This window comes from Macrobrachium rosenbergii, chromosome 48 (assembly GCF_040412425.1).
Source record: "Macrobrachium rosenbergii isolate ZJJX-2024 chromosome 48, ASM4041242v1, whole genome shotgun sequence".
Classification (NCBI taxonomy): domain Eukaryota; kingdom Metazoa; phylum Arthropoda; class Malacostraca; order Decapoda; family Palaemonidae; genus Macrobrachium; species Macrobrachium rosenbergii.
Genome location: NC_089788.1, coordinates 38,543,705 through 38,571,639, shown reverse-complemented (window position 1 = coordinate 38,571,639; position 27,935 = coordinate 38,543,705).

The following is a 27,935-nucleotide window of genomic DNA, read 5'->3' as shown; positions in this document are numbered from 1 at the left end:
CAATTCTGGATTGACTAATATCTCAATTCTGAAAATGTTCTGGATTAACTAAGTGCTCAATTCTGGAAATGTTCTGGATTGACTAATTTCTCAATTCTGGAAATGTTCTGGACTGACTAATTTCTTGATTCTGGAAATGTTCTGGACTGACTAATTTCTCAATTCTGTAAATGTTCTGGACTGACTCATTTCTCATTTCTGGAAATGTTCTGGATTAACTAAATGCTCAATTCTGGAAATGTTCTGGATTGACTAATTTCTCAATTCTGGAAATGTTCTGGACTGACTAATTTCTCAATTCTGGAAATGTTCTGGATTGACTAATTTCTCAATTCTGGAAATGTTCTGGATTGACTAATTTCTCAATTCTGGAAATGTTCTGGACTGACTAATTTCTCAATTCTGGAAATGTTCTGGATTGACTAATTTCTCAATTCTGGAAATGTTCTGGATTAACTAAATGCTCAATGCTGGAAATGTTCTGGACTGACTAATTTCTCAATTCTGGAAATGTTCTGGATTTAATTTCTCAATTTGGAAATGTTCTGGATTGACTAATTTCTCAGTTCTGGAAATGTTCTGGATTGACTAATTCAATTCAGAAATGTCTCAGAATTGACGAATGTTCAATTGGAAATGTTCTGATTAACTAAATTCTCAATTCTGGAAATGTTCTGGATTGACTAATTTCTCAATTCTGGAAATGTTCTGGATTAACTAAATGCTCAATTCTGGAAATGTTCTGGATTGACTAATTTCTCAATTCTGGAAATGTTCTGAATTGACTAATTTCTCAATTCTGGAAATGTTCTGGACTGACTAATTTCTCAATTTTGGAAATGTTCTGACTGACTATTTCTCATTTCTGGAAATGTTCTGGATTAACTAAATGCTCAATTCTGGAAATGTTCTGGACTGACTAATTTCTCAATTCTGGAAATGTTCTGAACTGACTAATTTCTCAATTGTAAGCATCAAGCCTCAAAAGACATGAAAACAACGGCATTGTGAATTTCGAAATTCATTTTGCTATTTTATAATAAAATTTACAAATGTAATAAGGCACAGGCAGTATGCAATATGTAATCATCACGAAATACAATTATTAAAAAATAATACATTAAAAAAACAGACTGTATAAGAAGTTCACATTAACAGATAACACAACAGCTATTAGAAAAAATATAAAAGTTCAAATTAAATTGAACTGAACTGAATATAGAATTTAGGCCAAAGGCCATGCACTGGGACCTATGAGGCCATTCAACACTGAAACGTAAACTGAGAGTAAAAGGTCTGAAAGGTGTAACAGGAGGAAAACCTCGAAGAAGCTGCACTAAGAACCAATTGTTAGGAGAGGCTTGAGGAAAAGAAACGAAAGGGGTTGCAGCCAGGGGCCTAAGGCACGCCGCAAAGAACCTTGAGTAATGCCTACACTGTACCGCATGAGGTGCACTGACGGCACTAAGGCCGCCCCCAAAGAGGTGAAAATACTAAAGAGAATCAAATAGAGAATGTGCTTACTTGTGTGCACCACAGAGGTGCTGCCATGCGCGAGCGCGCAGTGCCGACGGAATCCCTTTTCGACATCTGTCGCGGACTTTTTTGTATTTCTTGAGCATGTGGGTGTCCCAGCTGGTGAACATCTGCAGCCATTTCTTCTCTTTCTTCCTTATCACGTCCACAGGAACAGATTCTTCCCTGCGGATGATTAATAATAATAATAATAATAATAATAATAATAATAATAATAATAATAATAATAATAATGATAATAATAAAAATAATAATAATGGTGAAGAAATCTGCACTGACAAAATTGTGGATTTCTTCACTATTTTAGCGATTCGATTGAGATTTTTTATAATAATAATAATAATAATAATAATAATAATAATAATAATAATAATAATAATAATAATAATAATAATAGTGAAGAAATCTACACTGACAAAATTGTTCATTTCTTCACTATTTTTTGACTCGATTGAGATTTTTTATAACTATAATAATAATAATAATAATAATAATAATAATAATAATAATAATAATAATAATAATAATAATAATAATAATAATAATAGTGAAGAAATCTACACTGACAAAATTGTGGATTTCTTCACTATTTTAGTGACTCAAACAATTATGAGATTTTTATAAGTAATAATAATAATAATAATAATAATAATAATAATAATAATAATAATAATAATAATAATAATAATAATAATAATGGTGAAGAAATCCACAATAATATCAGCGTATATCAACACTGACAAAATTGTGGATTTCTTCACCATTTTAGCGACTCGCATGACTATAAGACTTTTTATAATAATAATAATAATAATAATAATAATAATAATAATAATAATAATAATAATAATAATAATAATAATAATAATAATAATAATAAAAGTCAGTGGCAATGCCAGTGACGATAACAATGACAAAAACAATAATAATGACGATGAAGCAAAATAAATAACACCTATGAGAAAAATAATTCAAGTTCTACTTCAACTAAATTTGAAAATCTGACTCACTTAGTTATGAATGAATGTGGTTAAGTCTACAGTTGCTGTTTACAAGATTTAGATAGATGGTTTGAGCATATACATTTCTATAAATTTGTCCCCAGAGAGAGAGAGAGAGAGAGAGAGAGAGAGAGAGAGAGAGAGAGAGAGAGAGAGAGAGAGAGAGAGAGAGAGAATTTGCATATGCATCCTGGTATGTATATGGAGAAAGATAATCTGTATACCTTTACCTTGGCACTAAGAGAGACAGAGAGAGAGAAATAATTTGTACACCTTTACCTTTGCACTGAGAGAGAGAGAGAGAGAGAGAGAGAGAGAGAGAGAGAGAGAGAGAGAGAGAGAGAGAGAGAGAGAGAATTTTTATACCTTTACCCTGTCATTGAGAGTGTGGGAGAAATAGAATTTGTACATCTTTACCCTTACACTGAGAGAGAGAGAGAGAGAGAGAGAGAGAGAGAGAGAGAGAGAGAGAGAGAGAGAGAGAGAGAGAGAGAGAGAGATGAAATTTAAATACCTTTACCCTGTCACTGAGTGAGAGAGAGAGAGATAGAATTTTACCCTCGCACTGAGAGAGAGAGAGAGAGAGAGAGAGAGAGAGAGAGAGAGAGAGAGAGAAGAGAGAGAGAGATACCTTTACCCTGGCACTGAGAGTGATAGAGAGATAAAATTTGTACACCTTTACCCTTGTACTGAGAGAGAGAGAGAGAGAGAGAGAGAGAGAGAGAGAGAGAGAGAGAGAGAGAGAAAATTTTAATACCTTTACCCTGTCACTGAGAGTGAGAGAGAGAGAGATAGAATTTGTACATCTTTACCCTCGCACTGAGAGAGAGAGAGAGAGAGAGAGAGAGAGAGAGATAGAGAGCACTGAGAATGAGATAGAGAGAGAAAATTTTTTATACCTTTACCCTTGTACTGAGAGTGAGAGAGAGATAAAATTTGTACACCTTTACCCCTTGTACTGAGAGAGAGAGAGAGAGAGAGAATTTGTACACCTTTACCCTTGCACTGAGAGAGAGAGAGAGAGAGAGAGAGAGAGAGAGAGAGAGAGAGAGAGAGAGAGAGAGAGAGAGAAATTTTAATACCTTTACCCTGCCACTCAGAGTGAGAGAGAGAGATAGAATTTGTACACCTTTACCCTTGCACACACACAGAGAGAGAGAGAGAGAGAGAGAGAGAATCACCCCCGAATGCTAATTGTAACCCACGACGTGCAATGGGACGAAGACGGCTCGATGACAACATGGCCACTTTGTGCAGGGTGAGTTCATCGCATGAAGTGGAATGTCAGGTCAGGCGGCCAATGAAGTTATAGGTCGCGTTTAATTGGCCTGGGGGACGGGTGGGTGGGTGGTCTCTGGCCCCTACTGGGGGAGGGGGACATGGTGTCAAAAGTCAAACTCCACTCAACAATAATTGAAAGTGAACTTTTCATTGGACTGCTCAGCAGTCTTCTTGCATGTTTGCTTTGGGCTAACATTCGTATGACAGAGCAATATTCACTGCATTGGAAGCAATATGTATTATGTACATATATATATACATACATACATATACATACAAATATACACACATATATATATATACATACATGCATACATATAAATATATACATACACACACACACACACACATATACATATATATATATATATATATATACATATATACACACATATATATATATATATATATATATATATATATATATATATATATATATATATATATATATATATATATATATATATGTGTATATATATCCAGTGTCTGTTCTTCAAATCAAACCAGTATGTCTGTTCTTGATATTTGATTACCAAACTTACCATTTATTCAACAATTATAGTTACCTCACAACAGCCAGACACCTGAACCCTCATCACACATACAAAACGACTGATTTCTCTAAAGGCAACAGTGATCCCTTATAAAACTTATCAATCATGAAAGAAAGCAGATTAAGTTCGTTAAACAGGTGTGAGGTAAAATCTAAGGGCGTCACTCCATTAACATTATAAAAGTTCAAGTATTTCTATTTATTTCATTTCCCTGGTTCAAGCTCACTTCAATTACTTGAAGGAAAACATCTCACTTATCACTCAATCTCTAATTCAAATCAAAATTACTGGTGGGTCAATAAAATGAAAGTCTGATATAATATTTTAAATACAAAAATTTATTTCTAAATTCAAAGATTATACATGGCATTAACAGTCTCAGGGAAATTATTATTACTTGAAAACAAAACAAAACTGGATTAAATCTGAATTAATCATCAGTCAAAATTAAATGAGAAATTAATTTATTAATTAATCAAAAAATTATTCAAGAAAAATTTAAATTTAAGTAACAAAATTTCAATTTCCAAGTGTTAAACAAAATAAAGCAAATAAATCAATCATGTAAAAATGTGGATACAAAAGACACAGAAATATACTCTGCAAAAAATTAATCAAAAAATGTAAAGCAAAAATTAAGGCAATAGCAAACACATCACATACTGTATATGCATAAAAGAAAAATTCTTCAAAAGATAAAGCATAAAACATATAACATGAAGAAATATTAAAAAGGGCAAAAAGTATCTTTGCTTACAATCACTGTAAACATTATTTTTAGTGCACTAAAAACCAGTAATTATGTTACAATACCTTGGTACCAAATTGCTTCGTGTTTTTAATCAGGCGCCGTTACACACACACTTAATAAAATACACTGTTCAGATAACTCAGACACATTTACTAAGGAATTAAACAGTTAAAGGATATGAGTGACCATCATCTATCAAAATATCAATTACGTTATAATAGGACATTCGTAGTCCCGAGAGCGAGCGAGCGAGAGAGAGAGAGAGGGAGAGAGGGAAACGCATCCCCGTTCAACACGGTTGTCGTCTCAAAGTGTCCCTTCGTAAGAACTGTATAGGTGTCCATACGCAGATGGGTGAGTCAAATGTGTGAACAGGTTCTAGACGAGATATTTATTTTAAAAAACTCTTTAAAAACGATAATTAGAGACAGAGGAATTACAGTTAATAATAATACTTATTATTACATAGTTTCATAACAAGAGAATCTCTAGTTATTATAATAAGAATGGAAAACATCGTTTCATAGAAAATTCCTGAATGACGTTAGGCAAGTTTCGTAATGGAATTTTCCACCTAACAGTGTTTTTATCGCGTCCCAATGGAATGCATTACTTAAGCAGTTTTGAATATTGACTAACAACCACTCTCTGTCCAGAACAATCAGCCTCTGTCCCTCCTCTCTACACGCCTATCGTCCCTTCTTACAAACCATACAGAGTGTAACCATTTTACCTTACGCTAACTCTCTATGGCATATGCTCATCCGAACATAAGATTATACAGTATACAACAATACACACATACACACGGGGAGATTACTGCATTACAAAAACCACAGCATAAGACTCCTCCCCCCAGAAGATTGGTTATCCTGGGTTTGAATCCAACAATTCACAACGGGATAAGTAATCAGCAACCACGTTGTTCTTACCTGAAATATGCTGTACTTTAAAATTATAGGGTTGCAAGCACTTCAGACCACTGAGTGAGTCTCTGGTTGTGATTCTTGATCGGCTGCAAAAACGTGAGTGGATTGTGATCAGACAACACTAAAATCTCTTCATTCCTAGGTCTGTTCACATACACTTCAAACTTTTTCAATGCGGTGATTAAGGCTAGAGTTTCTTTCTCTGTCGTGGAATACACTTTCTGATGCTTTTTCAGTTTCGAAGACATGAAACATACGGGATGCAAAAGTTCACTTTCATCTACTTGAAGTAGTACAGCTCCAATTCCACAGTCAGAGGCATCAACTTGTATCACAAATTTCTTATTGAAGTCTGGAGCCCGAAGTACTGGTCTTGAAGTTAAAATGGCTTTTACCTTCTCAAAGGATTCTTGACATTCTGCAGTCCAAACAAGCAGCTTTGGGACTAGTTAAGTCTGTTGAGGGGGCTACTACAGCTGAGAAATTCGGGCAGAAACGTCGATAGAATCCTGCCATGCCCAAAAATCTCTGTAGCTGTTTTCTAGTAGTAGTTGGGGTAGCCTTATGGATACCCTCTACTTTAGCATTTACTGGAGCAAGAAGGCCTTTCCCAACTTCAAACCCAAGATACTGCACAGTTGCCTTCCCGAACTCACTCTTCTCTAGGTTGACTGTTAGTCCTGCTTCCCTTAGTTTCTTGAAAACTTTCCTCAGGATCTTCAGATGTTCTTCCCATTTTGTAGAGTAAAGGACTATGTCATCCAGATATACACCTTCTCCTTCTATGGACCCTAGCAGTTGATCCATCACTCGTTGAAACGTTGCAGGTGCATTCATCAGACCAAATGGCAGAACAGTATACTGATAAAGTCCAAAAGGAGTAATAAAAGCTGACAGCAACTTAGCATTCTCATCTAAGGGAATTTGATAGTATCCCTTCAACAAGTCTATCTTGGAGACAAACTTGGCTTGCCCAACATTATCAAGTGACTGATCTATAAGAGGCAAGGGATAATTGTCAGCCACACTGATGGAATTCAGTTTCCTATAATCAGTACACATCCTAAATGAGCCATCCGGTTTCTTCACTAACACACATGGAGAACTGTAGTGACTTGAACTGGGTTCTGCTAATCCATGCTGTAACAAATATTCAACTTCTTTCTTCAAAACATCTCGATGATAAGGTGATAGGCGATAAGCTCTCTGTTTGAATGGTCTGCCATCTTCTTGGATCTCGATCTCATGCTTGATCAGATCAGTACACGTAGGTACATCTGCAAATAGTTCTGTGAAGCTTCTAATGGCTTCACACAACTCACCACCTTGCTCAACACTCAGATGTTTCAGTTTATCCTCCAATTTTCCAAAATTGAAGAATTATTCATCTTGCTTTCAGCTCCCAATTCATATCCATTGTCGTCTTCTGTAGTTGAAGTTGTCTGGGTTATTAACAGTTTCCATTTTGGTTTCTGAGAAGTAAGGTTTTAAGAGGTTTACATGTATCTTCCTTTTTCGTCTTCTTCTTTCTGGTGTTTCAATTACATAAGTTCTATCACTTAACCTCTCAATTATCTTGTAAGGCCCTTGAAACTTGTTGGAAAGGGGAAATCTCTTGACAGGTAAAAACACTAACACTTGTTGACCAACACTAAAACTTCTTAGCTTAGTCTTCTTATCATATCTCCTTTTCATTTTCTCTTGACTCAGTTTCAGATCTTCTGAAGAGAATTTGCTAATCTCTTCCAATCTTTTCCTCAAGTTCTTTCCATACTCTCCTTGGACTTCCACTTGATTTTCTTCCCAATTTTCTGCAAGAATTTTCAACGGTCCTCTCACTTCTCTACCAAAAATCATCTCATTAGGTGAACAACCCATGCTTTCTTGATAAGCATTCCTAATTTCAAATAACATCAATTGTACACCAACATCCAAGTCTCTGCCTGACTCAGAACAATACTTAGTCAGCATACTTTTCAATGTCTGGTGAAACCTTTCTCTGGGTGATACGCAGTGGACAACTGTTGTTTCACTCCTAACAAGTTCATCACATCCTGAAACAGTTTGGAAGTAAAATTGGATCCTCTATCACTTTGTACAATTTCAGGTATCCCAAACTTTGAGAAAAACTCCACTAGTTTCTCAGCAACTATCTTGGCAGATATGTTTCTAACAGGAATTGCCTCAGGATATCTTGTCACAGGACACATCAATGTTAACAGATACTCATGACCCTTCTTTGTCTTCGGCAGTGGTCCAACCATATCTATAATCACCTTGCTAAAGGGGTCTCCTTTAACTTCTATAGGTTGTAGGGGGGCTTTCTGAATGGTTTCATTTGGCTTTCCAGCTATCTGGCAGGTATGACACTCCCGACAGAACTTGCTAACATCTTTGTGAAGTCCAGGCCAGAAAAAATATTTCATGGTCTTCTCCACAGTCTTCCTGATTCCCATATGTCCAGACTCATGAGCTACTGCTACCACTTGCTTCCTCAATGGACGTGGAATCAAAATTTGATGATATTCGCCCCATTCAGCATCTGGTATATCTGCAGGTCTATGCTTTCTCATCAGCAAATCTTCCTTCAGATAATAACAGGTAGGAGTTTGTTGCATCTCTTCTTGATCAACAACTCTGAAAAACAACTCAGCTAATGATGCATCCTTCCTCTGCAGTTCCATTAGCTTCTCTCTGGTCACCTGACCAACTTCAAGGGTTGAGCTCTCAATATCTGCTAACTCAGCTACTGTAGTTTCACTGTTATCTTCATGAACATCTTGACTACTCAGAGTCTCTTCAGGGATGACAGCTTCTTCTTGGGAAACCTCTTCTTGGTCAACATTAGGGGAAACATCATTTCCCTGGAACAACTCTTCTAAGCTCAATGATCCTTCTTGAGTGGGTAAATCCTCAGTCTCTTCACTTACAGGCATAGTCCTCTTCATACTCCTAGTAGTCACACAGCTAGGAAACAGGTGGGGTTATTCTTCTCCAAATCTACTGTAGGACTAATCCTCAATGGTTTATCTGTCACTATAGGACAAGGAACAAATGGCACACTACCAACTTCATTCCCTAACAGAACATGTACACCTTCAACAGCCAGTGAGTCCTTTACAGCAAAATCAACATCTCCTGTCACTAATTCACATGACAGGAGTAAGCGGCATATAGGAGTTACCTCTTCTCCTCCTATACCCTTCAAAATAACAGAATCTCCTGTAAGATTCTTCTCCAACTGGGGGTGAGCACCACGGACTACCACACTATGGTTGCTCCCTGTATCACGTAACACCTTGACTGGTACCTGCACACTTCCTCCTGGAGTTGTCAGCGTACCCTCATAGATATATGGCTTAAAAGCCTCCACACTGCTCAGCCACTCACTGCTTGAAGTTACATTTCCACTGGTAGCTAAACACTCAGCTTGTTTAGTTTCAGTCTTCACTGGAGTTTGACTTCCCCACATTGCACTTTGTAGTCTGTTTCACCTGGTCACTTCTTACTACTTGACCAACTGGTTTGGACTGCCAATGTGTCTGATGACACTCCCAACTGAAGGGTCCTGCTATTCCACACTTGTAGCAGACAACACTAGGCTTCTGTAATTGCCTTACAACATTATTATATGAGGATTTTACATTAGCTTGCTGAGGGATATTACCCTGCACTGACTTGTTATTACCACTTGTAGGATTCCCATTAAATCTGCTCCTGAAATTTGGATGAGACCTAAAACCTGTACGTTGATTCTGGTACTTGACATTATAGTTCCTTCTGCTGCTGATAATGTTGTAGTCTTCGCTAAGTGTAGCAGCTTTGTCAAGTTTATTCACCTCTCTCTCTCTCAAATAGGCTCTTATGTGTTCAGGAATTCCCCTAAGATATTGTTCAAGAACAAATAATTCTTCAAGATCTTCAAATGTTTTAACTTTAGCAGCCTCCAATCATCGTTTAAAACATCTTCTCACTTTGTAGGCATAATCCAAGAAAGTTATCTGGTCATCCTTTCTTAAAGATCTGAATCTTTCATTATAATATTCAGTGGTCATCTGGTAAACTTGTAGCACATTGTGTTTAAGTACCTTGTACTCTTTACGCTGCTCAGCTGATAAGGCTAAATAGGCACTTCTTCCTTTACCAATGAGAACACTCTGTAACAAGACTGACCATTTATCCTCTGGCCATCCCATACCTGCAGCCACTTTTTCAAAGTTATCAAAAACTCATCTGGAGCTTCTTCTGTAAACTTTGGAATTAACTTCTGCACTCTTACTACATCAAATACAGGGTTTGAATCATCTTGAGTAGGGTTAGATGGTGTTACGAGGCAATTCAGCTGTAGCTTTCAACCTTTCCATCTCTCTTTTGTGTCTAGCTATTTCTCTTAATTCTTCAGCAGCTTTCTCTTCTTCTCTTTCTTTTCTTTCTCTTTTTTTCTCTGTCTTCTCTTTCTCTTTTCTGCCTGCATTTTTTTCTCTTTCAGCCTGCATTTTCTCTCTTTCAGCTCTCTTTCAGCATCTTCAGCTTAATCAAATTTGCTTCTGCTTCTAGACGTCTAAGCTCTGCTTCTGCATCACTTTTCTCTTTCTTTTGCCAATGTTTATCTATAAGTTCTGCCTCAGCTGCGTTCAACAACTCTTGTGCTTCTCCGAGCTCTTCATCTATTTTACCAGAGTCCATCAATGCTTGGATTGCAATGAATTTTATTTGTGCCTTTACCATGTTGGCAGACACCTGACCACCATATGCTACTGCTATCTCACTCCACTGTGCTTTAGTCAGAGTGATTTCAGATAACTCTTGGATGGAGGGATTTGCTGAAAACTTTTGAACATCGAAGGGAGCCATCTCTCTCAGTTACCCAACTAACAATTCAATATGACAACAATTCAACACAATAAAATGCAAAAACAATTATATGGTCACTCTCATCACAAAATAAAAGAACTATATGGTCACTCTCCTAATAAAATATGTCCCTAACACCACCAGTATAAACCAGAGTGATATTTGTGATCTGTTTTCCCTGGGTCTTGGGCACCATTTATATATGGTGACCCTGGAGAGTCCAGTGTCTGTTCTTCAAATCAAACCTGGTATCTAAGTGCTTGATATTTGATTACCAAACTTACCATTTATTCAACAATTATAGTTACCTCACAACAGCCAGACACCTGAACCCTCATCACACATACAAAACGACTGATTTATCTAAAGGCAACAGTGATCCCTTATAAAACTTATCAATCATGAAAGAAAGCAGATTAAGTTCGTTAAACAGGTGTGAGGTAAAATCTAAGGGCGTCACTCCATTAACATTATAAAAGTTCAGGTATTTCTATTTATTTCATTTCCCTGGTTCGAGCTCACTTCAATTACTTGAAGGAAAGCATCTCACTTACCACTCTATCTCTAATTCAAATCAAAATTACTGGTGGGTCAATAAAATGAAAGTCTGATATAATATTTTAAATACAAAAATTTATTTCTAAATTCAAAGATTATACATGACATTAACAGTACCAGGGAAATTATTATTAGTTGAAAACAAAACAAAGCTGGATTAAATCTGAATTAATCATCAGTCAAAATTAAATCAGAAATTAATTTATTAATTAATCAAAAAATTATTCAAGAAAAATTTAAATTGTTAAGTAACAAAATTTCAATTCCCAGGTGTTAAACAAAATAAAGCAAATAAATCAATCATGTAAAAATGTGGATACAAAAGACACAGAAATATACTCTGCAAAAAATTAAACATAAAAAAATGTAAAGCAAAAATTAAGGCAATAGCAAACATCACATACTGTATATGCATAAAAGAAAAATTCTTCAAAAGATAAAGCATAAAACATATAACATGAAGAAATATTAAAAAGGGCAAAAAGTATCTTTGCTTACAATCACTGTAAACATTATTTTTAGTGCACTAAAAACCAATAATTATGTTACAATACCTTGGTACCAAATTGCTTTGTGTTTTTAATCAGGCACTGTTACACACACACTTAATAAAATACACTGTTCAGATAACTCAGACACATTTACTAAGGAATTAAACAGTTAAAGGATATGAGTGACCATCATCTATCAAAATATCAATTACGTTATAACAGGATATTCGTAATCCTGAGAGCGAGCGAGCGAGAGAGAGAGAGGGAGAGAGAGGGAAACGCATCCTCCTTCAACGCGGTTCTCGTCTCAAAGTGTCTCTTCGTAAGAACTGTGTGGGTGTCCATACGCAGACGGGTGGGTCGAATGTGTGAACAGGTTCTAGACGAGATCTTTATTTTAAAAAACTCTTTAAAAACGATAATTAGAGATAAAATGGAATTACAATTAATAATAATACTTATCATTACATAGTTTCAGAACAAGAGAATCTCTAGTTATTATAATAAGAATGGAAAACATTGTTTCATAGAAAATTCGTGAATGATGTTAGGCAACTTTCGTAATGGAATTTTCCACCTAACAGTGTTTTGGTCGCGTCCCAATGGAATGCATTACTTAAGCAGTTTTGAATATTGACTAACAACCACTCTCTGTCCAGAACAATCAGCCTCTGTCCCTCCTCTCTACACGCCTATTGTCCCTTCTTACAAACCATACAGAGTGTAACCATTTTACCTTACGCTAACTCTCTATGGCATATGCGCATCTAAACATAAGATTATACAGTATACAACAATACACACCTACACACTGGGAGATTACTGCATTACGAAAACCACAGCATAAGAACATATATATATATATATATATATATACATGGTATATATATAAATTATGAAATTAGGTCCTATCAGTAGCACCTTTGCCTTTCAAATGAAAGACTATGACTTGTGTTGATTACTTCTAACAAGCACAAACACACACACCTTTCAAATGAATATATATATATACTATATGTATATATATATATATATATATATATATATATATATATATATATATATATATATATATATATATATATATATATATATATATATATATATATATATATAGTATATATATATATATATATATATATATATATATATATATATATATATATATATATATATAAATATATATATTTAAATATATATATATATATATATATATATATATATATATATATATATATATATATTATATATATATATATATATATTATATATATATATATATAATATATATATATATATATATATATATATATATATATATATATATATATATTATATATATATATATATATATATATATATATATATATATATATATATATATATATATATATATATATATTTATTTATAAGTGCATCTACAATGTATAAATCTAAATTTATATAAATACATATATTAACAGTTTTCGTTCTGCGTCATATCTTCTGCGAACATCACAAAGATACCGTGCAATCATCAATTACAACGAAAAGCGTAACTGAACTCTTGAAGTGTAATTTACCCTAAAAATTTGCGATTTCAATCTATGAATATAAAACAAAATTGAAAAGAATAACACTGAACGAGGATTTAGAATTTCCCTCTCTCTCTCTCTCTCTCTCTCTCTCTCTCTCTCTCTCTCTCTCTCTCTCTCTCTCTCTCTCACTCACTTGCTGTCAATTACACAGATTTATGTATGCAAAGTTTGTTGGACTAGTTACCCGTTAAATAAAAATCACTGAGTAAAAGACTGCATATATGAACATATAAACAAGTAAAACATGGGCCGAAGTTTCTTCTGCGCAATCGAGTTTTCTGTACAGCAGCTACAGCGTTTAATAATCAAGGCCACTGAAAATAGATCCGTCTTTCGGTGGTCTCGGCATAATGCTGTATGAGCCGGGGTCCATGAAACTTTAACCATGAACCCGGTGGTGGCTTATCCTATATCGTTGTCAGAAGCATGATTGCGGCTAACTTTCATCTTAAATAAAATAAAAACTACTGAGGCTAGAAGGGCTGCAATTTGGTATGTTTGATGACAGGAGGGTGGATGATCAATATTCCAATATGCAGCCCTCTTGCCTCTGTAGTTTTTAAGATCTGAAGCGGACAGAAAAAGTGCGGACAGAAAAAAGTCGGACGGAATAAAGTGCGGGCAGATAGACAATAGTTTTCTTTTACAGAAAACTAAAAAAACTGAAAAAAGTAGAAAAATAAAATAAAAAATAAATGAACAAAACAGCATCACTTTCCAGCGTCAGCAAAAAAGAGAAAGAAATTACTGGGAAAGCAGAGACCCAACTTGACCCCACAAAACGGTCCCGAACCTACCCATCTTCCGTATACTGGGCACCGCCCAGGAAACCGAACTTGTCGGGCACAGTGGAGACCTCGGACGCGACTGCCACACTATTGGCGACGGAGTCGTTAGGAAGACTTCGACAAAGACTACTGGCTTGATGGTGATGTCAATAAATAAATAAATAAATAAACAAATAAATTAAAGAAATATAAATAAAAGATCAATAAATAAAGACATACATAAATAAATGATAAAAACCCATTTCCGAATCTGGAAAAAGGACATGTCCTTGGGAAGACTTCGAAATACACTATTGGCTTGATGGCGATGTCAATAAATAAATAAATAAATAAATAAATAAATAAATAAATAAATTAATTAATTAATTAATTAATTAAAAAATATAAATAAAATATCAATAAAGACATACATATAAATAAATGATAAAAACCCATTTCTGGGTCTGCAAAAAGGACATGTCCTTAGGAAGACTTCGAAATACACTATTGGCTTGATGGTGGCGCCAATAAATAAATAAATAAAGAAATAAACAAAAAATATCAATCAAATATCAATAAAATATCAATAAATAAATACATAACTAAATGATAAAAAATAAACAAAAGATTATCAGTAAATAAATTCAAAAATAATTATTTACGAAAATATAAAACAGATTATCAGTGTATAAATAAAAAACTGACATAAATTAAATAAATCATTAAATAAAGACATACGTAAATAAAAATAAAAATGAACAAAAGATTATCAGTAAATAAATGCAAAAATAAATATTTACGAAAATATATAACAGATTATCAGCATATAAATAAAAAATTGACGTAAAATAATAAATAATTAAAGACATATTTAAATAAATGATAAAAAATAAACAAAAGATCATCAGTAAATAAACGCAAAAATAAATATCTAAGAAAATATATAACAGATTATCAATATCTAAATAAAAATAGACATAAATTAAATAAATAATTAAATAAAAGGCTTAAGTCCATTATGGGAGAAGGTGACGCAAATGTAAACAAAAACTTAATTTCAAAATAGAGTAACGTAATTATTAAACTAAAGCTTAATACTATAGTTAATTATAGTAGTTTAATTGTAATCATATATCATCAACTAATTAATAAATAACAAATAAAAGGCTTAAGTCCATAATGGGAAAATGAAAAAGGTAATATAATTATTAAACCAAAGCTTACAACCAAAATAAAGTATAGTAATACAGACACCATTAAATTAGCTAAATTACCTTAAAGATATTAAATATTAAAGCTAATCGGTACTTCTCCACTTAATAATATCAATAAGATTTAAGGTGTGGAAGCTAAATTCACTTTAATAATGGAGACAATAATCATAACTTAGAATTCTAAAGGACAGTGAGTTACAGAAGAAAATAACAAAATACTACTGTAACTACTTTGTACACCGCATCTTAATATATAATGTACAATATTTACACTTTGCAAACATCTCTATCATCTTCATAAAGAGAAACTATGCAAAATGAGCATGCTTTCTTTTGCCAGCGTCAAATAACACACATTTCATCTTTCCCCATACCAAGTCATTTCAAACCTTTAATCATCAGGCAATCTGGAAAACATTTTACGTTCTAACAATACAGGGTGAAGAGTTTATTAGAGAAATCTATAAGAGAAATAAAGAACCCCGATTTTTTTTTTTTTGCACATCCTAGTGATCACTGAAAAGTTTCAGTAGGATAAGTCAATTATTCATAAGTTTTTGAAAGAGTCTCAACCAAGAAGTTTTAATTGAAGCAAGAAATTTCCACATCATATCAACGGAAAACATCAACAGAATGCATCACTGCAATTAACTCCACCTACCTACCTCTCACTAATAATAAAATCCCCCATTATACACCAACCAAAGGTCATCATGAAAACGTAAAAATCACAAAAAAAAAAAAATAAAAAAATAAATAATCATACATTCCCCAAAAGTTTTCCAAGTCACCGAATCATAGCAAACATTGCCAGAAATGTGCTCTGGGCAGAAGATTCTGTGTAGACTTCTGCACTCTGGCAATCAGAGTAGAACAGAACATTGTTTTAATAATTAACTTGCATTTTTGACTGTTTATTGATGTTTATTTTTTCCTTTTCTAATAACTGATCTCTTCTTTCTGTATTTCCTATTGCCTTCTGTCGCCTCTTTCAGATGAACACCATATTGTTTGGAAGCTGGAATTTGAAGTCGATGGTCCCTGTGGTGGGCTTGTTCCATATGAATATGGTTCATCTTTTGAATAATAATAATAATAATAATAATAATAATAATAATAATAATAATAATAATAATAATAATAATAATAATAACAAAATACATTTTGCGAGGTGGCATTGTACAACACTTGAATGGACGGTGCTCCGATTCACAAGTGTTTACCCCATTCTCAAAATTAAGCTTCAATTCTCTAGTGATTTACCACTTGAGAGCTGGCATCACACACCAGTGCAGCTGATTTGGACTAGAGATACAAGCAAGGCTAGTACTGTACGCCACTAAAAATACCTATAATTCAAACTCCTCTCCAGTTACCTGCAAGAGCAGAGTAAATTCAACAGGAATACTCCATTTTTTATGCTGAAACTGGAACTTCAGAAGTTCAAGCGAAGATGCAACGCATTACAATTCTCCTTTCTATTTTAATAATTTATATTTTAATAATTTAATTACATTATTTATTTATTTATTAGTTCATTTATCTTTTTTTTCTAATACCTAATCTCCTCTTTCTACAGTATATTTCTCATTACCTTTTGTTACTTCTTTCGAATGAACACCTTAATATTCTTTGGAAGCTTGAATTCCAAGTCAATGGCCCCTGTGGTGAGCTTGTTCAATATGAATAAGGTTCATCTTCTGAATAATAATAATAATAATAATAATAATAATAATAATAATAATAATAATAATAATAATAATAATAATAATAATAATAATAATAATAACACGGTAAAAAGAGCAAGAGTTTATGCCATAATATTTTCTAGTTTAAGGAAAAAGTTTCTGCCACCATCTTTTCTACAAAAATTCCTTTCACTGATCCTGAATTGTTTAACTGGGCCCTGACTATCAGCTGTTTCAATGACTTGCAAAAAAATATGATACAATCAACCTAAACAAACTATTAAAACATACATGGCGAAACTATACACTGGTTTATTATTATTATTATTATTATTATTATTATTATTATTATTATTATTATTATTATTATTATTATTATTATTAGTGAATAAGTCCACAGTGGTGTAAATGTAAATACATATTAAAAATATAAATTATATACATTATATATCTACATTTACACCACTGGATTATTATTATTATTATTATTATTATTATTATTATTATTATTATTATTATTATTATTCACAGATGAACATCAAAATAAAAAAAATGGCCAGACTACATTATGCAATTATGAGCCTTTTATGAATTATTATTATTATTTATTATTATTATTATTATTATTATTATTATTATTATTATTATTATTATTATTATTATTATTATTCAGGGAACTTCCAAAAAAAAAAAATAAACCACAAAAATGGCGAGACTACATTACGGCGTAACAAACACTCTCTACGAAACACGAACAAACACCCAAACGAAACAAACGGAAGAAACAGAAGACCGGTAAGTTCCTCCGTTCGGTCACGCACTTCTGGACCAGCGGTAAAAATTCGGCAGCATTACCGAGCCACCTACAACCCGTCAAAACAGTCCGTGCAGTTTCTAAAAACAACGCGTGCCTATGAAGCGAGGCAGTGTGGAATTCATAAGGTGAAGGGAAGCACTGACCGTGAACAGAAAGTAAAAAAAAAAAAAAAAAAAAATGAATATTTAACACCTTGAGGAAAAAAAAAGAATATTTAACATCTTGAGGAAAAGAAAAAAAAGAATATTTAACATCTTGAGGAAAAGAAAAAAAGAATATGTAATATCTTGAGGAAAAGAAAAAAAGAATATGTAATATCTTGAGGAAAAGAAAAAAAGAATATGGAACATCTTGAGGAAAAGAAAAAAAAGAATATGTAACATCTTGAGGAAAAGAAAAAAAAATATTTAACATCTTGAGGAAAAGAAAAAAAAAGAATATTTAACATCTTGAGGAAAAGAAAAAAAGAATATGTAATATCTTGAGGAAAAGAAAAAAAGAATATGGAACATCTTGAGGAAAATAAAAAAAGAATATGTAACATCTTGAGGAAAAAAAAAAAAGAATATGTAACATCTTCAAGAAAAGAAAAAAGAAAATGTAACATCTTGAGGAAAAGAAAAAAATAAAATGTAACATCTTGAGGAAAAGAAAAAAAAAAGAATATGTAACATCCTGAGGAAAAGAAAAAAAAAGAATAAGTAACATCTTCAAGAAAAGAAAAAAAAAAGAAAATGTAACATCTTGAGGAAAAGAAACAAAAAAATGTAACATCTTGAGGAAAGCACTGAGTGTGAATAGAAAAAAAAAAGAAAATTTAACATCTTGAGGAAAAGAAAAAAAAGGAAAATGTACCATCTTGAGGAAAATAATGAAAAACTGTTATACCTGAAAACAATCAACCGCCTCTCTCTCTCTCTCTCTCTCTCTCTTTACTAAAATGTAGCAACAGCTATATATATATCCTATTTATGGTGTTGTTTCATGTCACTTTGTACATGCTGCTCTCCACCCTACAGTACATGCGACACATACACGACAGCAAACTCAATACCGGGTACCTAATTAAATGATGTGTTCAACTGAGGCACAATGGGCGTTAGTGTAAACGGACCCTAATCGTTTCTTGCAGAATATTATCTTCTTCTTCGCCTGACACAAAGGCATGCGATTCTTTTTACCACCAGACTTCAGCTGAGAGTTCCTCGCTTCAGGAAATAGTCGTCCTCTTGTGACGTTGAACATTCCACATTACCAGCCATTGGATGTTTATGTGCGATCTTCTGAGAACCCGTTATGGTCGTCTCTGTAGGAACGTTAAACTTCCCCATGAGAATGTAAGTACAATTAAAATACAATTTAATCATCTATTAAAGTAGTATTAAAAAAAATGCCGCACATTTCAAAGGAGGTGACAGCAGCTCCTACAGTAGAAGTTGGCAGAAGCAGACGTATAAAAATGTGACGTCGATCTGAATTATTGGTCACTTTATACCTGTCTCTCTCTCTGTTTCTCTCTTTTACTCTTTACTCGTCTCTTTGACTTGTCTATCTATTTCTCTCTTTTACTCTTTACTCGTCTCTTTGACTTGTCTATCTGTTTCTCTCTTTTACTCTTTACTCGTATCTTTGACTGACTGTCTCTCTTATGATTACAATTCTATCCTGCTACAGTTACTAGGTCAGAATGTCAGACGAATATCGAAGCAGACGAATCCATTTGAACATACCCAAACCCAAAATACTGTCCTTTACTAATCACCGGTGTCAGTATTTAAAATGTTTGCCTAATTATATTCGCCATAATTAACTGCAAACAGGAAGCAGCCTTTAATCCAGACTATATTATCCGGAAAAAATAGATATTTGGCTTTGCGAGAAGTCCAGTGCAGCATTATTTATTATTGCAAATTTCTCTTTAACAATTAATTTCCTGTTCCATGCAGAAGGTGACATTCTTTTTTTTGGTATTTATTGTTGAATCCTGCAATTAAATATGCATTCTTAGGCATGCAAAGAAAACTGAATGTTAAATAAGAGCGATTAGATGAGGGTACTTTTGCCTCTGTTTATAAAACAGAATGGAAAGTGCATAAATAATACATAACCATGATGCTGACTTGAATAACATCATGCACACACACGCAGACACAAACACAAACAATATATGTATATATATATATATATATATATATATATATATATATATATAGTATATATATATATTATATATATATATATATATATATATATATATATATATATATATATATATATATATATATATATATATATATATATATATATGGACATATTTCAATCCATAAAATTCACTCAAATGTAATTCATATACAGCTATATATATATATATATATATATATGTATATATATATATATATATATATATATGCTATATATATATATATAACAACTTACTATATAAAGTAAATTATTTATCAAACACATACCTTGCCAGGATTCGAACCTACGCCTTTTGGGCTTAATACAGAAGAAACAGGGAATTATCCACATAGCTACTTCTCTTCACAGCCGAATGAATAAATCCGATTTCGTCTGTATTAAACCGGAAGCTTAGGGCCAAATCCTGGCTAGGACAAATGCTCTTGTACGTATGTAATTCCCTTTGGTTATAGAGTACCTTATTTCCTAGGTATAATGAATTCGATATTAGGGCGAAGCGATACTTGCAGCTTAATGTTAATATATGTGTGTGATTGTAAAAAAACTCACGCGAGTATATGCGCCAAATTTACACACACACACAGACTATATATATATATATATATATATATATATATATATATATATATATATATATATATATATATATATATATATATATATATATATATATATGAGGTTAGCATTATATGCATAATAATGGCAATCACTCAATTACCCAAACTGCTGAAGTGACACACTCTACAATTTAAAGTATTGTGGTAGGCAAAAGCAAAAATGAAGTATGAAACAAACAATGTAACTGAAGGTGAAACGGGGACAAAAAAAGCAAGGGGCCTTTATATTCTCACCACACACATTCCTCACGTACAGTACCATGCATCGCTTTTCAAATCCTTTCAGCATTCATCTGCCAAGTATAGCTCAGAAAGCCTATTCACTACTCCGTCAAGGCTTTTAGCTGGAGGGTCATTTCAAACGTCCCACGAGACGGGAATAAAAAAAGTAAACGACCTTGTTTATATCGGAACATTGGACCACTTCCGTCAGGCCTTCTATGACACAAGAGGTCAGAAATATAAGGACAAATCCTCCATCAGTCGTTCTAAGTTGATGTAAATGGCATTTTGTATAGGTATGTGATGGCAGTTTGTGTTTTGGTGAAATATATAATTCATATTTCCTATAATCAAGGATGAAGTCTTTTCGTGACTATAAGATAAAACAATCACACTGACATTATCATCACACAAAAATTTTCTTATCCATTTCCACTCAGTCAAAACACAACACTCAAATTCCAAGAAAAGACTGGCTCCATATAGTATTATACCCTCAGAAAGAATGATTGTTTAATGCCTGAAGGATTTATAACAGGAGATGAAATGTGTGTTTTCAATGACTAACAGTCATGAAAATAATACCAGCCCTTTTGCATTTAAGAAAGGCATTATAATAAACACGCGCGCGTATATATATACTAATATATAAATACATATATAAATATACATATACATACATACATACATACATATATATATATATATATATATATATATATATATATATATATATATATATATATATATATATATATATATATATATATATATATATATATATATATATATATATATATATATATATATATATATATAATCTTTTCTCTGATTCACAAAAAGTGTTGGAGATGAGGGTACTATCCCTCTGGACATTTCCCACTGCATATGACTAACTACCAGGCACCTAATTCACTATTATGAATAGATCAATAAACGATTTTACTTTAAGATGGCCTAAGTTGCTACCCTTGCCTTGTCTCGGTCTTAGTGGAGACTACCTGACCACATGTATCACAGTAAATCAACAGAGAAACGTGTAAATACATATATGTAGAAAATACATATATGCATGTATATATAATATGAGTATGTATTCTATACATATATGTATTTATATGTTTCCCTATTTGTTTATTTATTGTGATACAGTATCAAATATATATATATATATATATATATATATATATATATATATATATATATATATATATATATATATATATATATATATATATTACATAATTTCATGATGGCGCAGTCTCATGTAGGAAGATTTCGAATTTTATTGAAAAGTTGGTCTGGGTCGCCACTCTAGTAGGTGTCGAGTGTAGAGAATGAGAATTTTTTTATTTCTTGCACCACTGGGCTCTGTGCAGGTGCTCAAGGCTGCACTTTCCCTTGGCTATTGTATCACGTAAGCTCAATTAATTCAACAGATAGTTTAATGGTCCTGCTATGAGCTACAAACCATTCACCAGGAAACAAAAACCCTGAACTAATATTCTCTCTCTCTCTCTCTCTCTCTCTCTCTCTCTCTCTCTCTCTCTCTCTCTCTCTCTCTCTCTCTCTCTATTAGAAAGACATTTTTTGGATATCCTCGAAGTTGGAGTTTTGTTTTTTCTTATCCCCTTGGACTCCAGGTTCTGGCCTATCCCACCCGAAGATGAGGCTTATCCCAAATATGATATTTTGATGATCACTATTTTCTTTCTTTAAAAAGCTTAGTACCTGTAGGGGCCAACCAAGGACTTGTGATGGCACCACTGGTTTTCCACTCATTACAATTTTATTTACATAAAATATCAACAGGGATAAATGATTCGCTCACAAAAACAACAAGAAAATTACACAAATAAAATAATGAAAATAAATTAAAAATAAACAATGACCAAAAATTACTCACAGTAAAAATTTACACACAAAGATTTAGCAGTTAACCACAAAAACAAAAATTAATTAACTTCTAGAGTTAACAGCCATACAAATGCAGGCAATGACTGGAATTAAATTTCCTTCAGTTCCCACAGAATTACTGGAACTCGAATGATTCAAATCTCCTGTAGGAATGGACTTACCTTCGAATGGAACTGAGATTAGGATTCTGTTATGACACTAGTCTATTTATACTTTCACAAAAACAGAACAATGTCCAAACTTCACTCGAGTGATGTATGCGTGCACAATTCCGGTAATTTGATGTTAAATGCAAAATAAAGCATCTTATACCAAAGACTTCCCCAGCATCAAAGAGCTACTTTAACACAGAGCAACTTTATGCTACTTCTTTCAGAGAAAGGAACTCTAGATGAGAACTTCACTATGTTACTTTACACTGCTCATAAAGTCATCTTCACTGCAACCATGAACTAAAACTCTGTTTCGTATTCATCATGCATGTCCGGAATTTAAACCTTAGCTCAAGTATGCAATCATTCACCACAAGCGCATCCTTTAACCCAGGCAATACATGCACAACATATCACTAACTCTAATCCGCAGACATAAATCTGATTCTTAATCTCAACACGTTACAGTAAGGTGCTCTGTCTCCACAATTCAGAGGAAGTTTAATTCAACATCTCGCTATGATAATGCACAGCGGCAGTATAATTCATTCGAGTTTTATCAGTTCAAAAGGTTATACATTTTCCCCCATGTGGCTACCCACGGCGTCACGCTGGTGCAAATAGGAATGTTCTCCATTAATTGCATTGATATAGCAATATTTAGTATTTAGGACCCAGATACATGGCTAATTTAAGACAGGAGACCTTAATAAAACATGAGATTCTGCAACTTGAGAAGTAAGGTTCTAAACGCAAACAAGCTTCTTCCTCAAGCGCTTACCATAAAACCATTTTATGAAAAAATAAATAGAGTAGCTATGGGTTCGAGACTTTGGCCGGTCTTAGCTAACATTTTCATGGTGTAGTTAACATTTTCAAGGTACGTAAATAACTCTTATTTATATAAGGGACAAAGAGAGGAATGAAACAAGTCCCTAATCAGCATAAGGGATGAAACAAGTTCCTAGACAGCATAGAGAACAAATTAAGTTTACATTAGAAGAAGAGAAAGAGAGAGAAATTCCATTCTTAGAAGTATTGTTAAAGAGGGAAGAAGGAAATCTAAAATTTAAAGTACACAGAAAGGAGCCACACACCAGTTCATATACACATAATGTTTTCAAGCCATAGTAAGGAAATTAAGAGGTTTGGATATCAGGTCTTATAGGATCTGCAGTCCCTCTTTCTTAGATGAAGACCTGGAATACTTGAGGGACGCTTTAGGAGATTAGGATATCCTAAGTATTGGTGGGAACGGGCACATAGCAAGGCAAGGAAAAAATATTTTGGGGAGAGAGAAAGAAAATAAAATGAATATTTGAAAGGGAAGAAAACAATTACAGTCCCAGAAAACAGCACTATTGCACCCCTCATACATCATCCCTCATAGATCATTCTAAATTGGTAAGTAATTACAAACACACGACTAGGAACAACATAGGAATATAAAATCTGTAGAAAGGGAAGAGGTGAGGCGGGGGCGGGTATACATGGCAGCGTGCTTTCTTTGTAGAAAATCTACAAAGAAAGCACCAAACAACATAACCAAAACATTAGGTACTACAATCACTCGCCAGCAGTGGCCAAGCACTGCTGGGAAAAAACCACAGAACATACAAGGAGGACGTAAAGTTCTTAGACAAAAATATAAATACAACGACCATTTAATTATAGAAAAGGCCTCTATAACACACGCAAAGAATGTAATGGCAGGGGAACGTTAGAAGTAATTTTGAGGACAGCATCCATGAAAATTATATATGAAACTTCGAATAAGAGTGGTCTGCGATACGTGGAATCCAGTTCCCGCTGGCTCAGACACAATTTTGGAGCACAGAGGTCTTTCTATTAGAACTAAGTTTCCTCTTTCCAAACCACCCTTTTCTGCCATTAAGGAACACAGCTTAGCACGGGACCATCTTTCACTGACCTGGATTGTCAGGTACTGTCTTTTTGTACAAATAGACTGGACCTTTTGTAATTTCATAGTAGGTACACAATTGGGTCGTTAAATATTTTACTTTGTGAGTGGTAGTTGGTTTACGTTTCACCTTATTTTTATATTTTTATGTTTGTGATCGTTTTTAATTTTTCGTTATTTTGCGTCTCACCCTTTTAGTTTGTATTTACTGTTCGTTTTATATTTTTGGCTAGTATTTTTGCTGAAGATTTATTGTGACAATTCTTTTTACTGTAATTTCATTGATTCTCATCCTTGTCGGTTTTTTCAGCCTGATGATGAGGTTTTATACCTCGAGAGCTCGTATAATGAATGTTCTTCCTGGTCTTGGCAATATTATTTCATTAATCTATTATATATATATATATATATATATATATATATATATATATATATATATATATATATATATATATATATATATATATATATATATAAATAATATATACATGAGAGAGAGAAAATACATGAATAATAAATTCTAGATATTAGAAAACTTAAACAGCCTAACTTATTAATGGAATTATATTTTTTGATGGTGCAGCTATGCTCATAAGTGATTCGACATGATTACATAGGGTTTCGTTCAAAATTCACGAACTGGCAACGTAACATGCTCCATATTTATCTCTTATTTCAATGCAAAAACACGTTTATTGCATACAATAAGGCCAAATATGTTTCATAAGAGTGAAATATGTCATATATTTCAAAACTGTAAGAGAATATCACGTGTGACCAAATTTCGGAAGAACAATTACGAAACATTGTCAAAACCTTCATTCATTCATCGCCGACGCATTTGACAAAAAAAAGTCATCAAACCTAAGTTCAAATGTTAAATAAAAAAAAGGAAAAAAAAATTGTCATAACATTAATGTTGCTTCCAAAGCAACCATAAAATTTGAAATAGTCCTATTTGATTGTCTTTACGCCTCAACGCTGAAAAGATATACATAAGTAAATACAAAAGCAGAATACATCCACAATATCAACGGGTGAGTGGAGTGTGTGACGAATAGAGCATCAATCATTGGAGTGGTGATCTCCCTGCCGAGCATGTGACCTCGGGAGGCCATATTGAAAGGTCTCGGTCCAGCTCATAGTACTATATGTTATTATTATTATTATTATTATTATTATTATTATTATTATTATTATTATTATTATTATTATTATTATTATTATTATTATCATTATTATATCTTTTTCTATTATTCTTATTATTTCTTTAATATTATTATTTTTACTATTATTATTATTATTATTATTATTATTATTATTATTATTATTATTATTATTATTATTATTATTATTATTATTCCTTGACCCAATTTCACAGAGAAAATTTACCTTACAAAAACAAGTTAGCCTAAACACTCCAACCATTGTGGTCAAGGCCTAAGCATCTTCTCTTGGATCTAAGCAATGTTTAGCATAAATGGTTCCTGTAAATGACAGGACCTTCTTTGCATACAGTCGCTAAACACTAAATAAACAGTAATGAACAATCACTAAACACTAACATTCACAATACACTTACACTCACTCAACACTCACACTTACTATACACTCACACTCACTAAACACACACACTATACACTCACACTCACTAAACACACACTTACTATTCCATATAGAATCTTGAATTCTTGTTTTGACAGTTTTCTGAGGAGGTCAAATACACTCGATGGTTTCTTTTCAGTACATAGTGTGTCTATAAATTCAAATTCATCTATCTTGTTAAGACTTTGAGACTTTTCTCTTCTTTCTTCTCTTTTAGATTCCATGCACGGACACGGTCCATCTACTGCATCGGTTCCGGTGGGGTTATTTCTAAGGTATCGGAGAATGTCTTTAAATACGGTATGGCCAGCACCAAAAAATGAAATCTTGTCGACACCGTATCTGATAAGATACAAAATCCATTGTTTGATATTTCGGATGATAACCGTCGATGCTGTTCCTTCGGGGCGGGCTTCATCAGATAATCCCAGAAAATTGCAGATGATGGATCGTTTTCTTGCTTTGTTTGAGAGATCTGATTGGAAGGTGATGTGCCAGTGGTCACCGTGATTCGTACAGGTGAATGTTGGTGGTTTTCCTGATTTTGGTTTTGGTCGTTGCCGGATGACGAACGTCCTGTAGGGTGGTTCCTCTTCCATTTGTTGATCATACGTATCCTCTCCCAGTCGCCTTCCGTCCACGTGCTTCTGTCGCTTGGGAGTCCCGTGAATAACGTTGGTAACGGTGATGTCTGTTTCGCTCTCGGAACTTGAATATCTTGAAGTGGCTCGTTCCAGTCGATGTCGTTTATTTCCGGAATTCCCAACATTGGTGGAAGTGCTAGTTCTTCGTCTTGAGATGGAGTTAGAGGCAGCGTCTGAATGTGAATCATTCTCTGTGTCGGAAATTCCCACGAGTATTGGTCGATCCATCGTTCCTTTTCTGGTTGTGTCCCCAACAGGATTTGAGGCAAGGTTAGTGGTTGATGCTCTAGTTGGCATTGTTCCACTATCAGTGAGGGATAAAGCCAGGTTATCTATGCCATCCGAGAAGTTAGGGAGTTTTTCTTCATTAACTCTGTCAATGAATCCGAGAAATTCTGGCGTGTCTTCTTGCTCGAGACATTGTTCAGATGGATCAGGTAGTGGTTAGGTAAATCTATTACCAGTTCCAGTATTATCGATGGGTTGTACTGGTTCAGGAACTCGTGCTTCGTGTTGTTCTTTGTTGCCAAGGTGTGTAGACATTTCTCTAGATAGGAGAGATTCGCTGTTGTCAATAGAACTGAATAAACTCTCGGGAAGATAACCGTCCCGTTCTTGGTCCTCGGAAAAGGTCCCA